Source organism: Podarcis cretensis (genome assembly GCF_951804945.1).
Source record: "Podarcis cretensis genome assembly, chromosome: 7".
Classification (NCBI taxonomy): domain Eukaryota; kingdom Metazoa; phylum Chordata; class Lepidosauria; order Squamata; family Lacertidae; genus Podarcis; species Podarcis cretensis.
The window spans coordinates 43,639,002-43,652,946 of record NC_137176.1 but is presented as its reverse complement, the minus strand read 5'-3'; the positions used below and the strand labels follow the sequence as shown (position 1 = coordinate 43,652,946).

Sequence of the window (13,945 nt, the reverse complement as noted above, 5' to 3'; positions counted from 1 at the left end):
ATCTCTTTACAATAAAAGCCTGGATCCAAAGAAATGCAAGATTCAGGGAGCAAGTGTGTGTGTGTGTGTGTGTGTGTGTGTGTGGCTTTAATTTGCCTTAAATGCTCTCCCAGTCTTGCTTCACAAATTGCTTATGAAACACACACACTGTGTGTGTGTGTGTGTGTGTGTGAGAGAGAGAGAGAGAGAGAGAGAGAAAGAGAGAGAGAGAGAGAGAGACCAAGATCCAGAGACAAAGACAGTGACAGAGAAAGAGAGTTAAAATGCAGTTTGTGATGCAGAGTTGGGTATGCTGTCTGGGGGAGAACAAAGACAAAAGCCCGACCTGCTCCAGAGTACTGTATGGATTTTGCAAATTTTCAATTCAATTGTAAATGAATGTTTCTGGGAGAACTCTATGTTCAGGACAATCAAATGGTACAGTCCTCTTGGGATTTAGAATACAGGTGAGAGATTCCAAGATCGAAAGCTCCCTTATAACAAACATTTTGCATTAGTGTATGTGTGGTGGGGGGCAGTCTGGAATTGTGAGACTGGTGTACTGTGCCATGTAGTTCTTTTAAACAAAGTTTGGCTCTATGTTTGACTCCATGTTTTGTTTGAATCGGTCTAGGTAAGAGGTTTAGTTAGGTTTTGGTGCTCAAGCTTTTTGCCACTGCAAGCCAGGATATAAAAAAGGGGATTTCAGGACTTTGAAAGGCTGGTCGTGTAGAACTTTATCAAATTTACATGGTCCTGTTGATCTATTCCCTTAGACTCACTTTTGATAAAGATAACAGACATATTTGATGTTCTTCCAGCATGTACTTAGACTTACCAAGTGAATTTTCATCTGTAAATTAGTAACAATACAGCAAACACTGGGATATGTTTGGATCTAGTTTGGACTAGAAGTTAAATATTCAAGTGCTTCTTTGTATATCATCCAGGGTAGCTGGAAAACTATGCATGTACTAAGCTGAATCTCAAACTGTGTGTGAAAATAAATGTTTTATAAGATAACCAGTAATGGAAAAGAGACGAGTTACTGTTGCCAAAGCTCAGGCTTCCTCAAACTTGGCCCTCCAGATTTTTTGAGACTACAGTTCCCATCATTCCTGACCACTGGTCCTGCTAGCTAGGGATAATAATAATAATAATAATAATAATAATAATAATAATAATAATAAATTTTTATTTGTATCCCGCTCTCCCCAGCCAAAGCCGGGCTCAGAGCGGCTAACATCATCTAAATAAGACAATATGCATAATACAATATACAATATGCAAATAAAATAACATTCAACATTCATTAAAACAATATAGAGTAGTATTAACTATCAGCATTTCAAAATTAAGCAGAAATCTACTCAACAGTTACAACAAGTAATTTCTAAACTCCAATCAATAAAACAACAGCAAACCACAGTGCACAACATAATACAATACAAAATAAGAAGCAGAGACTGGAGGGTGGGGCAAGGCAGGTGGAAGGAGGCCTTGCCTGATGGAGTCTCCCCCCTCACAGTTCTTCCTCCAGGCATAGCTTCCTTATGAAGAATCCCAGGGCCAGGGGGTGGGGCAAGGGGGTGTGGAAGGAGGCCTTGGGAGTTGTAGGCCAAAAACATCTGGAGGACCGAGGTTGAGGAAGCCTGCCTATGCTCATACTTTTTGAGATTCTCTTTAATAAGAATGTAATGAGAATAGGCAGTCTTCCTATACAAGACAAGGCCTATTTCAATGAGCAGAACCTTTTGCATAGCTCTCCTTCATTCAGTAAGGCTACTTCCAGGGGATAGTGCCCATGTTAATTAAGTAAAACCTGAAGTGTTATTTTCCAGAAAAGCAGAAAAAAGCTTAAATATTTTATCATAAAGTCATTTGATATTTGTTTGTAGCCATTGTTTCCTTTGTGATTTTTAAAAACGTTCATTCAGCTTTTCAGAATCCCTCCAATTTCCTAGAGAAAGGCTGAGGACCTGTGGTCTTCTATATGTTGTTGGATTCCAACTTTCAGCAGACTGATGTGATCTGAAGAGCCACAGCTTCCTCACTCCTGTCATAGATCCAGGGTGGGATTATATCTGATACTAAAAGGAACACAAATTAATGAGGAAGGTACCATACACAGATGCTGACACACACACACACACACACACACACTCTGAATAATACAAAGGGGAAAGTTATTAATTAATTAATTAATTAATTAATAAACCTACTGTCTTTAATGTTTTGTGTGGAAAGAGATTTGGAGTAAATAGCTCTATGATCTCCCATCAGCGGCACTTGTGTTCCTATTATTCTATTTGTCAGCACTGAAACACCTGTAGTCAAAATGTAAAAGATAATGGTGTATGGGGGTACACTGGTACCCATGCAGACCTTAGGGGGAGGGGGCAATTACCCATTAGAAATATTTGCTGCTTCACACAACACAGACTTCAGGCAAACAGGTGGCCTGGGAAGCCAGAAATGAAAGTTTTAGTGTTTCTCATGTCACACTGAGTTCCCATCAGCCTTGCTATCTTTGCAGGTCAGAACAATCCTTAAAGTCCTATCTAGTGATGCTCACAAGAGGAGTACAAAATATCATTAATAAGGATCATATTGAAGGATCATCTTGCGTGAGTCAATCCAGAACAAGCAACATAATGCTTTTCTCTTGGGAATCTATTATTCTAAACTCCTGTAGAGGCTGTTTGATTTGTTAAGGGTGTTCAGTCGACTCACTAATCTTTTTTTAGGAGTCTCCTCCTTCATATTAGCAATAATTTAAAACAATAAGAAACAATAGGTTACTCAATTTTCATAAAATTTCCCCCCTTTTAATCTCCCATTCATTAAAAACTTTAACAAAATATTTTAGACTGGGAATAAAAAGAGTTGTAATGTTGACACTGAATAGTATTATTAACATCACATGGTAGAGAAAGGGTGGGGGAACAACAGTTCTGGGGTTGAATGTGTCCCTCCAGTATTCTTCCTGGCTCCCAGGACTCTTCCCAGGCTAAACCTCTCACTAGCCCTGCTCTGCACACTCTGCAAGTAGTTTTGCATGGCCTTGAAATGTTATATTGGCTCTTGCTTGTCTGGATAGAGAGTTGTGTGTATGTGTGGGTGTATGTATCTCTGATTCTTGCATAGCTGGGATGAAATGTGAATGTAATTGAAGAGCCAACATGAGAGTGAAGCTATGTACAAACTACTATTTACTCTGCATCCAGTGCCTAAACTGCATCCAGTTCCCAAACTGCTGTTTTGGGACCTGGTGTGCACACGTTAGTCACAATCCATATCTATCCTGGAATTTCTTCTGAAATACTGATTTAGTTTCAATCTGAATTGAGAAAAAGAACAACCTGGCTGGTAATGTGGACACAGTCCAAGAGAGCAGCAATATGTCATTTAGTGAGTTTGGGATAGTTTGAGTAGGATCTAATGACAATATAGAAACACTTGAAAGCTTTTCTAAAACTCCCAAGTCAATGCAGGATTTGCAGGGTTTGTTTATAGGAAACAACAGTAGTGACCCAACTGACGATTGAGAAGATGAAAGGAAGCCTTTTGGATTAAACAAGATTTATGAAATAAAAGGATTAGAGCTTCACAAAAGGCAGAATTAGGGGTTTATTTAACCATTGCAGCATGACGTGATGGGATGGGGTACAACAGAATAGAGATAAAAGGGTGAAAATAAAAAGATGAGGGAGGGAGGCAATAGCGAGGCAAAGAATCCTTACAATGTCTCCAAAACCACCTCACAAGCTACAAATCTTCTTATAATTGAAAACAGCACAATGAAACAAAACAGGTTTCATTAGCAATTCTGGCTTCTTAGCAAAGAGTGCTTGAAAGGCAAGGCATTTTCTGTAATGAGATTTAGCCTAAGATCACCCCTAAAGAAAGGGGAAAATCTGTTTTGTGGTTTGATGACCAGAATTCTGCTGCACCTTGAAAATATTCTATACGGGAGGTGCTTGTCACCTAATCAATGGGCATTAAAAAACTGGCCTAAGTTTAACCAAGTGAGCACACAAACACGCAGCAAATAGCCTTACCTGAAAAGCTAATGGACAGGTGAAAGGACATAAAAGGCAAACAGTACAATTTTGATACACATTGGTATGATTTCATCATGTACACCAATAGATTGGGTCACCTACTAAGATCATCACTGTCACACACAGATTTACGAAGGCAAATCATGATGAATGATCGGTACACAGGTTTCCTAGAGGAGCCCATAGTTTGTTTCTGTGGAAAGAACTAGTAGCAAGCAGGATGAGAAAAAACTATGGAATGCATTAAAAAAGGCACAGGGGGCAGGGGGGAGAACACACATGCTGGTTACAATCCAACAACATAGAATTAAACATGCCTAATTCTGTGTTGGATTCAATCCCTGTTTCTGGAGTGAGCAATGCGCATGAATGCATACACTCGAACAGGTAATGGGAACATCACATCTGGAATCCTTCAGGATGATTCACACACTTTCCCCCTCCTGACTCTGCAGGGAATTGGCACCCCCTGTGATGAAATCCAAACACTGGCTGAAGTTATATGGCCAAACACACAGAAAAGCAGATGGAAAGATTTCAGTTCTGTACATACATCTGTAAAATGGACAGTCTCAAGTGCTTCTGCCAAGATGACAAAGGTCCAAAGGAATTTTTGAGAGTGATCCAGAAGATGTCACACTTGTGTATGTATATTTTCCTTGACATAATCATAGTAAATACACACCTGAATTTTACTTAGCCAACCATGAGGAAGAAAATAAACAAGAGATGAGCCTAAATATATAGAACTTACATAAAAGCTAGTACAGTACCATGGACGTTTGTAATGAGAAATGAATTTTAAAATAACACATTTTGTGGGGAAATGCTTGAATAACTATTTTTCCAGGCTCAGTGCTTAATGTGCCATTCTAAAACAAAGATGGATGATGTCAGGGACTGGCAGGATGCTGACAAGTGTGCACTGGAGAAAGGGAGGATGGAGTATGACTGGGGGGGGGGGGTTGTGTCATTGATTTGTGGGAAACTGCACTGGCCAGGAGGCAAGAGACAGAGGCAGGGGAAGCTTCAGAGCTGGAGGTGGAGCACAGGATGGGTCAGAAGAAGAGGATGAAGAAGCAGGTCAGACAAGTGAAGAGCCAGGATTGAAAAGGGATGAGCAGAGGAAGTTGCCATGCCAGTGCAGTCTTTGGGTGCGTGCCTGCAGACTGTTGGGGGGATGGAAGGTACATAAACTGGTGGAAGGGTGGTTGCTACAACTGCTCGATAGAGTGCAGACCTGGGAATAGCTGCCTAGATGCTAGATTGGTGTGGGTAGGTATCCAGAGTTGTTATCTTTGACAATAAAGAGTTAACTATCTGCCGTGTGTATTCCTTTGGCTGGGAAACACTATTGACAGGTAAAATGTAGTCCTCCAGGTGTTGGATTCCAATTCTCATCAGTCCTAGCATGGCCAAAGATGAGGGAAGATGGGAGGTGTAGTCCAACAACATCCGAAGGACACAACAGATTCCCCAGTCATGCCCTACCCTAGGAAAACCTCCATTTGTGTGTATGGATAACATGTCACAAAACCTTCCTCTACTACTGAAAAAAATAAGGTCATTTTCATCTTGCACAAGTCTTTGTGTGCGCATCACTTGTTTCAGCTCACACACGCTTTGGAACTGCTGAATCAGCATTAATTTCTGTCATTTTGAAAGGACTGTAAGAAGTTTGGAACAAGACGTGATGAGGATTGTATGGCTGGTGTCAAAGGCAGCTCCTCCATCTCTGTTCCCCTTCCACCTCTCTGTCATAAACTGTCTGATAAACTGTGATCATGTGATGTATCAGAAGTAAAATTGGAAGGTGCATTCACAGCAGAAATTGCAGGTACTGCAAGGCAAAGATGAAAACAAGCCATGAGAGTGCTACATCGGCTCTGGATCTTGTAAATCTAATTCCAGCCTAAGAATTCTTAGAGATATGTGTTCTGTAGTGATTTTATGGTTCATATTGTGTTGTCATTTTATTGATTGTAACCTGTCCTGAGAACAGTTGATATAGGGTGGGTTAGAAATATAATGATAACAATTAAAACCAATGTAATTTGTCAGGGTCTGTCTTGTCAGTATTACCATAAAATCTCTAGCAGTGTTTTTTCTATCTACTTAATTGGGAAGACTTTCTACACAATTGCAGTTCTCTGAAACTTTTTAGTAGAAACAACAACAACAACTCTTTGCTCTTTAACCCATGGCTAAGTTGACTATGGTGACCCCCTACAAGAGGTTCTGTTTTGGTTGTGATTTATTGAAACTTCTTCAGTAGTGGTATATGAATCAACAAAGTTATGCTGTCAATAGCTTTCAGCTAAAGTGAAAGTATGCATTGAATTTAATGCATGGCAATGATTACATAGGTGTTCAGAATTAATGAACTGCCTATAATGAAACCGATCTTGCATCTCTGTAACACAGACTCTTTTAAGAGTAAAACTATTGCCTTGGTTAGAAAATTGACTGGAATTGCTTTTTAAATTTTTTTTTAAAAGGAAGCACACACTGAATGACAATTTAACTCGGAAATTATTCAGCACTTTAAATTTATTTACATAGAAATCATCTACCATTCTGCAGCATAAGGGGCTAGAAGGTAAATCTACCTAAAGCAGGCTTGGCCAGACTCGGCCCTCCAGATGTTTTGGAACTACAGTTCCCATCATTCCTGACCATTGGTCCTGTTAGCTAGGGATCATGGGAAGCATAGTCCCAAAACATCTGGAGGGCCAAGTTTGGCCATGCCTGACCTAAAGGAACAGAAATTGAATAAAAACCACTTTCTTGATATAAATGATAGTGGTTCTTCAGAAAATAAGTAGTGAAAAAAGATGACCAGAAGAAAAACAGCTTTAAAAACTCTTTCAAAATGCATGGTATACAATCCCTATCCCAGCTCATACACTTATGTTTGCAATTTGAACTATATTCATATGCATCAGTATATCATACAAATTTAGAAAACAATTTTTTGAACTCTTGCTTGAAAATAAAATCCCATTAAACTCAGTGGGATTTACTTCTCAACTGACAATATGCAGATACAGTGGTACCTCAGTTTTTGAACATAATCCATTCTGGTAGCCTGTTTGGCTTCTGTAACATTTGAAAACCAAGGTGCAAAGGGCCATCTGCAATTTCCATTGATAAAATTGAAAAACATGCAGCGGAAGCTGTTCGACTTCTGAGGTGTGTTTGAAAATGGAAGCAATTACTTCCAGGTCTTTGGCATTCAAAACCCGAAACGTTCGGCTTCCAAGATGCTCGAAAACCGAGGTACCACTGTAATTGGGACTGATTTTTAATCTCACCCCTGAGCTCATCACAATACTTTCTCCCTTTGTAATTATGATCAGATAAATAGTTTTCAACTTTTTAAAATCTTTATTGGTATCTATCAGAAACCAGAGATCTGATTTTCATGCAATCAAGCCTACTCATGGCCTTCAAAGAGTTAGCTCATTGCCAGATGTTTTGCAAAATGCCTGCAGATGCCTTGATATGGAATCACGAATGCTTTGCTCTTGAAAAGATTCTCACGCACCAGGGTTTTCTGTCAACAAATTGGTGGCCTAAACACATGCAAAAACTTGCAGCTGAAAAGTTTAGAGATGGGGAAAACAGGGACATTCTGGGATCAAATAAGAAGCCAGGATGGTTTTTGTAATTCCAGGACTGTCCCAGGAAAATCAGGACACTTGGAGGATATGGCATGCGTGTTTTAATGATGTTTCATTTCAGATTTTTCTCTGTAAGCTGCTTTGAACTAAACTGAGACCTGCCTGTCCCAAATCGCTGCTTTCTGCAAGGCATTCTTCCAGTGGAAGGAGAGGAATGTGCAAGTGAAACAATTTGTATTGTGAAATTTATAAGCCTTCTCTTGACATAGACTAGGCTTGGTGTAATGCAGCAGTACATTAAAAGGATAAAAAAATGGCCACTCTACCCTCTAAAACAGTAAAAACATCACAAATGCTAAAATTCCAGTCCACTCAATCAAGTTCTCAGGCCAAGGACAACTTATAAAATTAGTTCAAATGCATATCCCATTGGTAAGTCTCCAGGAGGGAAGAAGTTCTTGCTGGAACCAAAATGCCTTTTTAGGTGTGCTTGTTTTATCTCCATGTATCTCTTGTGTAAGGGAGGAAAAAGGCAGAAGTTAAGCTAATAAAAATTGTTAAAATGGGGAGGTCCCCCCCAAGTTAATATTTGTCTTATTTGTTCTTCATAAGCCATAGCTTGTTGGAACAACCAATATTTCTTGCTTCTATGCTTGGATTTCACAAGACAAATGTAGAGAACTTTAATCACATTAAAAATATTGAGGTTAGATAACAGTATGTTTTGGAATTCCTACAGCACAGGGTGGGTCTGTTAGCCCCATAGCAACATGAATATATTTTATGCCCTGTTACTCAGCAGGAGAAAGAGAAGACCCATTCCTTAGCCAGGAAACACATTTGTTTACCACATACTGGCCCCGATCCAGGACTTCTTGCATGCAACAGCATTTAAATTGCTATGCATGATTATCTTTTCTCTGAAAGTACTGGTTGCTTGTTAGGGAAAAATGAATAGAAAGAGCCTATATCCATTTCCACAACAGAGTTTGTGGGGCTGATAATATTTGGAAGTATATTCACCTGTCTGACAGTGTAGGAAAGGTCCATAGATTGGATTTTGGTTTGGGTACAGAAACTGCCTTTGTTGTTTTGGTGGATGATTGACACTAGGAGAGGAAGAGAAACAAACCTTTTTCCAGACAAAATATCCTGATGCCAGGGAACTCAGTGGAATGACAAGCTGAAGGAAAAGTAAACCTTCTTCTTGGATTCATATTCCCACTAAATGTGCCAGATTAGCTCTAGGAGCAAGGCTTTCTTTGTGGTGGCCCTGGATCTGTGGGAATTAATGCTATCTCCTGGGAAGTCTGCTTGTCTACCTCACTTGTTTCTTTTCAGAAACAGATAAATGCTTTTTATTAAGTCATATCTTTGAAAGCTAGGGCATTAGACTGCTGATTGTTGGTGGTCTTGTTCCTTATTTGTTCTTGAATACTATCTGTTTTTACCTTTTATTTTTCTGTGTCCTAACGTTTCCTCGGCATACAGCATTGAGCATTGAGAATACTTGTGTGGAAAAGTAACATATAAATAAAAGTTGTATCCATATAGGGAAATCTGTTTCATCCCACCTTGATATGTTTGAAGACTTCAAGGGTTCTATTTAACTCATCAACACCCTGATACTTAGAAGGCTTGCAATACCTTCTGGGTCATGGAAAAGGCCAAATGGTAGGATTAGAAATCCAGAAGTTACAAAGGACTAAAAATTATTAATGGTGCAACAAAAATCAGTCTATGATTGCATTGAAACGAGACAGATGCACTTTCTTTCATTATGACATGCAGTGACTCCAACAAATGTTAAAATCACAGATTTTGAAAGCAGGTCTTGTACTATCTATTATTTCTTGGGACATTTGCAGGGAAACAAAACCAAAACGTGTACTAGAAGAAGCAAAAATCACCAGTGTCAAAGCAATGATTCTTCGTTGGACTGGTCATGTTCTCTGGATGCCTGAGTATCGACTTTCAAAGCAACTACTCTATTCCAAACTTAAAAATGGAAAGTGTAATGCTGATGGTCAACAAAAGAGGTTTAAAGACTTTCTCAAGGCGAATCTATAAAATGTAGTATAAACACCGACAACTGAAAAACATTGACCTGTGAGCGCTCCAGCTGGAGGACAGCCCTTACCAAAGGTGTCATGGACTTTGAAGATGCTTAAACTCAGGACGAAAGGGAAGGCACGTTTGGCAAACCTTCACCATGATCAGCCCTGTCCCAGAAACCTACGTCCCCACTGTGGAAGGACGTGTGGATCCAGAATGGGCCTCCACAGTCACTTATGGACTCACTGTTAGGACCATGTTCATGGAAGACAGTTTTACTCCGGTGCAAGTGATCGCCAAAGAAGAAGAAGAAATTCTTGGGATAGTCATCTTAAAGAAAAATATATCAGTATGTTTTGTAAAGTTTGACACAGTGGCTGTTATTTGTCTTTTGACTTACATGAAGAAATGGCTCATCTCTGGGTCAATGTGTAATTTTTTATAGTGATATAAACCAGGTTACCCAGAATATGGCCTTTCATTTTACCAGCCTCATCTCACCTGTATGCTTCTTAAAGTTAAGCAATGGGACCATTTTTGTACCAACAGTTTATTTGCATTACAAGCTATGAATAGTGAATGTGCTGATTGATTACCCAAATGCAAATCCCTACTCATAACTTTTTTTACATAGTCTACATGATTCAGAGGTGTGTGCCACTGTATGTGCTCTATAAAGATTGACCAAAGAAAGTTGGGTATGGAAAATGATGCCTACAGTTTGGGAAGATGACCTTAAAATTTGATTTGGGAATGACTCACTTAAATCTTTGAGTTTCTCCAAACGCAGTTTACTAGGTTTAGGTTGAATGATATTTTATTTATTGTTTATTTTAAAATTTGCCAACACTGTGATCAAGTGGGCATTTAACAGCTTTACCATGAACCTAGATTGCACCTCTTCAAGTCCAGGTTGTTTGTACGGTTAGTGATCCGTTTATCCCCAGCATACTGTTTAAGTGACTGCCCACTTGCAAACTGAAGGATAAAATACATTGGTAGAATATAAATCAGTCCTTTGGATATGATCTAATATGTATCAGTTTCACTAAAAAGGCACCAAGCAATCAGAAGCATTTACTGTTTGCATGTTGTGAGTTAATTATAATTAAATGTGATTTCCTTTTGCTTTTCCTATATATGGTGTCCGAATTTTGACAGGCTAAGTATATCTTGTGAATATTTCTCAGCCAGTGACAGACAAGCAATGTACAACACAGTGATCTGGAGGGGTGTTTGTGTCAAAGTTTTTTGCCCCTCATGAATGTGACCCAGAACAGGAATAAACTGTTACATTCTAAGAGTACCAGCAGGGAGTCACAGTAAGTGTTGTTCATTCTCTTGCCAAATTTTCTACCACAAAGAATCCATACTTAACATATCAGTTCAGCTGAGACACAGCCCCGTGCCACACAAATTACTACAGCTGGTGCTGTTTTGCTTCTAATTTCAAAGCATCCAGTTCTCCTGAAAATACATTAAATATTTCAACAAACCATACCATTCTTCAGGAGCTTCTGGGGCAAAAATTCCATGTAGATGCTTCTAGAAGTGCATCTAGTTCATTCACCTCCACCTTGAAATTATGGAGGCTGCTAAATGATTCAACAATTAAGAAATATTTTTGGCTTTCCATAGAAAGATTTGTATCCAATGGTGTATTTCATGGACAGAAGGCTCTTTAGTTCAGAGGAGGTTTCCATTAGTAGAAATGAGGGGAAGCAAATTTTGCTTCAGAGGGTTGGGAGGTGGCGTGAAGAGAGAGGAAATGGGCAAAAATGGCCTTCCTCCCTGTTCTGCTGACAGAAGCTTCCACTGGATCAAAAGCCCTTCCATCTGTGCAAGGGACACCACTGAATACAATCCTAAACGTGGTGTGTGTGTATCTGTTTATTTACTAGAAAATTCCATAGTATTTGGGTGAAAGCAAACGGCCATTTTGTAATGATCTCAGGCAGGCAAGCAAGCTCCAATAAGAAATTAATGAGTCTCTGGCAGTTTTATGTACGTTTATTTACAATTTAAATCCAGAGAGCAGCTCTGAGCCTGCCACCATTAGCTACAAGTTGGTCACTCAGAGTCTCCGCCCCTGTCACAGCACGAAGGGCACCAAAGCCCAGTTCTTCCTTTCTTACACTTTTGTTGCATTTTAACCCTTTCAGCTCTTCTAGTTCGGGGAGAAGGTGGTTGAAACCCACCCCCCCCCCCCGCTATCAAAAGAAGAAGCCTCTAAATGCTGCCTTTCTCCTAGTTGCATAGCAACCCCCTCAAGGCCGTCTATCTCCTCCCTTCCCTCTGTCTGCGAGCTTTCCGTGTCTGGGAACTCCTGATGAAGGTGGGCCGGGGTAACCCACTCCTGCTAGTCTCCAGAGTCAGACTCTGTCTTCCTCTGTACTGGCTCTGTACTTCATCTCCAGAGTCTGGCTCTTCGCAGGTGTTCAATTCAGCCACATCCCTGATACATTTTAAGTAGTGCAGAAATATTACATGGGTAAGTAAAAAGGCAAGAACCTGAATAGTTCTTGCGTCAGTTGAGTGATTGTTTTACACTGTTGTACATTAATCTTATGTGAACCACATTTCACAGTAGTAATGCAGTAGTTAAGTACAAATGCAAATCATTATTGGTTCCATTTAAATCATTTTTATATAATTGCTTCTAATAGCAAACTCAAGTGATTGAGTGCTCATCAGTTTATAAACAAAATGGGGCCATCCAAAAACAAATTAGCACTTTCTACATACATGGAGGACTAATCAGACATGCACAAGTCCTCTAGCACAATATACAGTGGTGCCCCGCAAGACGAACGCCTCGCAAGACGAAAAACCCGCTAGACGAAAGGGTTTTCCGTTTTTGGAGGCGCTTCGCTAAACGAATTTCTCTATGGGGTTGCTTCGCAAGACGAAAAAATCTTGCGAGTTCCCGCTTTCCCCCCGCTTTTTTCCGCCCTTTCCCTAAGCGCTAAGCCGCTTATCAGCTGTTCCGCTGATAAGCCGCTTCTCAGCTGATCGCTAAAAGCCGCTAGACCGCTAATAGCGCTAATCCGCTAAGCTGTCAATGGGCTTGCTTCGCAAGACGAAAAAACCGCTAGACGAAGAAAATCGTGGAACGGATTAATTTCGTCTTGCGAGGCACCACTGTAATACAGTGGAGGAAAGGCATTGGGAGTCTTTCTTCTTCTTTCCTTCTCCTGACCTCTCCCTCCTCCAGAGAGTTCTGGGAAGTTCTACAAAGCTCCTGCTCAAAATTGGCCAGAGCTCTGAACAGGACCACATCTGGAGATAATGTTCCACTGCAGTGTTTAATTACAGGTTCCATTTGTTGCCTTATACTACTTCCCTTAAAACACTGTATAAAATAGAACTTAATTTGCAGGCAAACTCTTCCAGAATATTCATTAAAAACCTGTTGGATAGTGGCCATAGTAGCTAAGATTTCAAAATGGTAGAGATGTAGGTTTGTAAATCCCATTATCAAAATTTTAAAAATTGCTAATTGTTTTGCTGTGGGCAGTTTATCTATGCTTGGGTTTCATTACTTCAGCTTCCCTGGGTGACACACATGTAAAAACACCCTGCTCACATCAAATCTTTCAGCATCCCAGTTTCTGTATGAAATAGGTCCAGCTATTGGTAATGCACTCTCTATTTCTCCTGAGCACTGCCCACTAACCCCTAGTAAATATACCAACTGATTATCATTTCATTAATTGTTTTTTTGTGAGATCGATCTAAGATAATAAATGTCAAATTACTGCAAAAATTCAAACACGACATATTACTTTCTGAGACAATTAAGGTAAATATTTCCTTTTCAAAAGACACTGTTATTTTCAATACATTGTACTGGTAAGGGCACTTGTTTAATCAAGGGTTATAATTTACAAAAAACAAAACAAAACTGAATGGTTTTGGAAATGTATCACAGATGTTCAACTGAGTTAGCTTTGCAGCACTATGTTGAAGGTCACAAGGTTAAGACCTTTGGCATCATCTAATATAGCTGGTGCCCCAGTATTGAAATGAAGTCATCTGCTTCTAATGATTTTGGTTTAGTTTTGTCAAGACAGAAACCAGCATGCCTTCCTATATTGTGAGCATAATTTACTGAAAAGGACAACGGTAACATTCACTTCTCACTCAACTATATTGGATGGAAATGAAATCTTAGAGAATGACACTGAAGCTCCCACACACATTGAACTGAACTGAAAATATGGG

General features: G+C 39.7%; 2 long non-coding RNA genes across 3 annotated transcripts in view; both read left to right on the top strand.

The window, feature by feature from the left end:
• LOC307219655 overlaps positions 1-13,945 on the top strand; it is a 169,362-nt gene that overhangs the window by 48,907 nt on the left and 106,510 nt on the right. The gene's annotated exons all lie outside the window — the stretch shown is intronic.
• On the top strand, positions 171-5,922 carry LOC307219667. Its single transcript, XR_013840502.1, has 3 exons — positions 171-340; positions 4,499-4,687; positions 5,655-5,922. It is a non-coding gene; the product is annotated as an uncharacterized lncRNA (long non-coding RNA).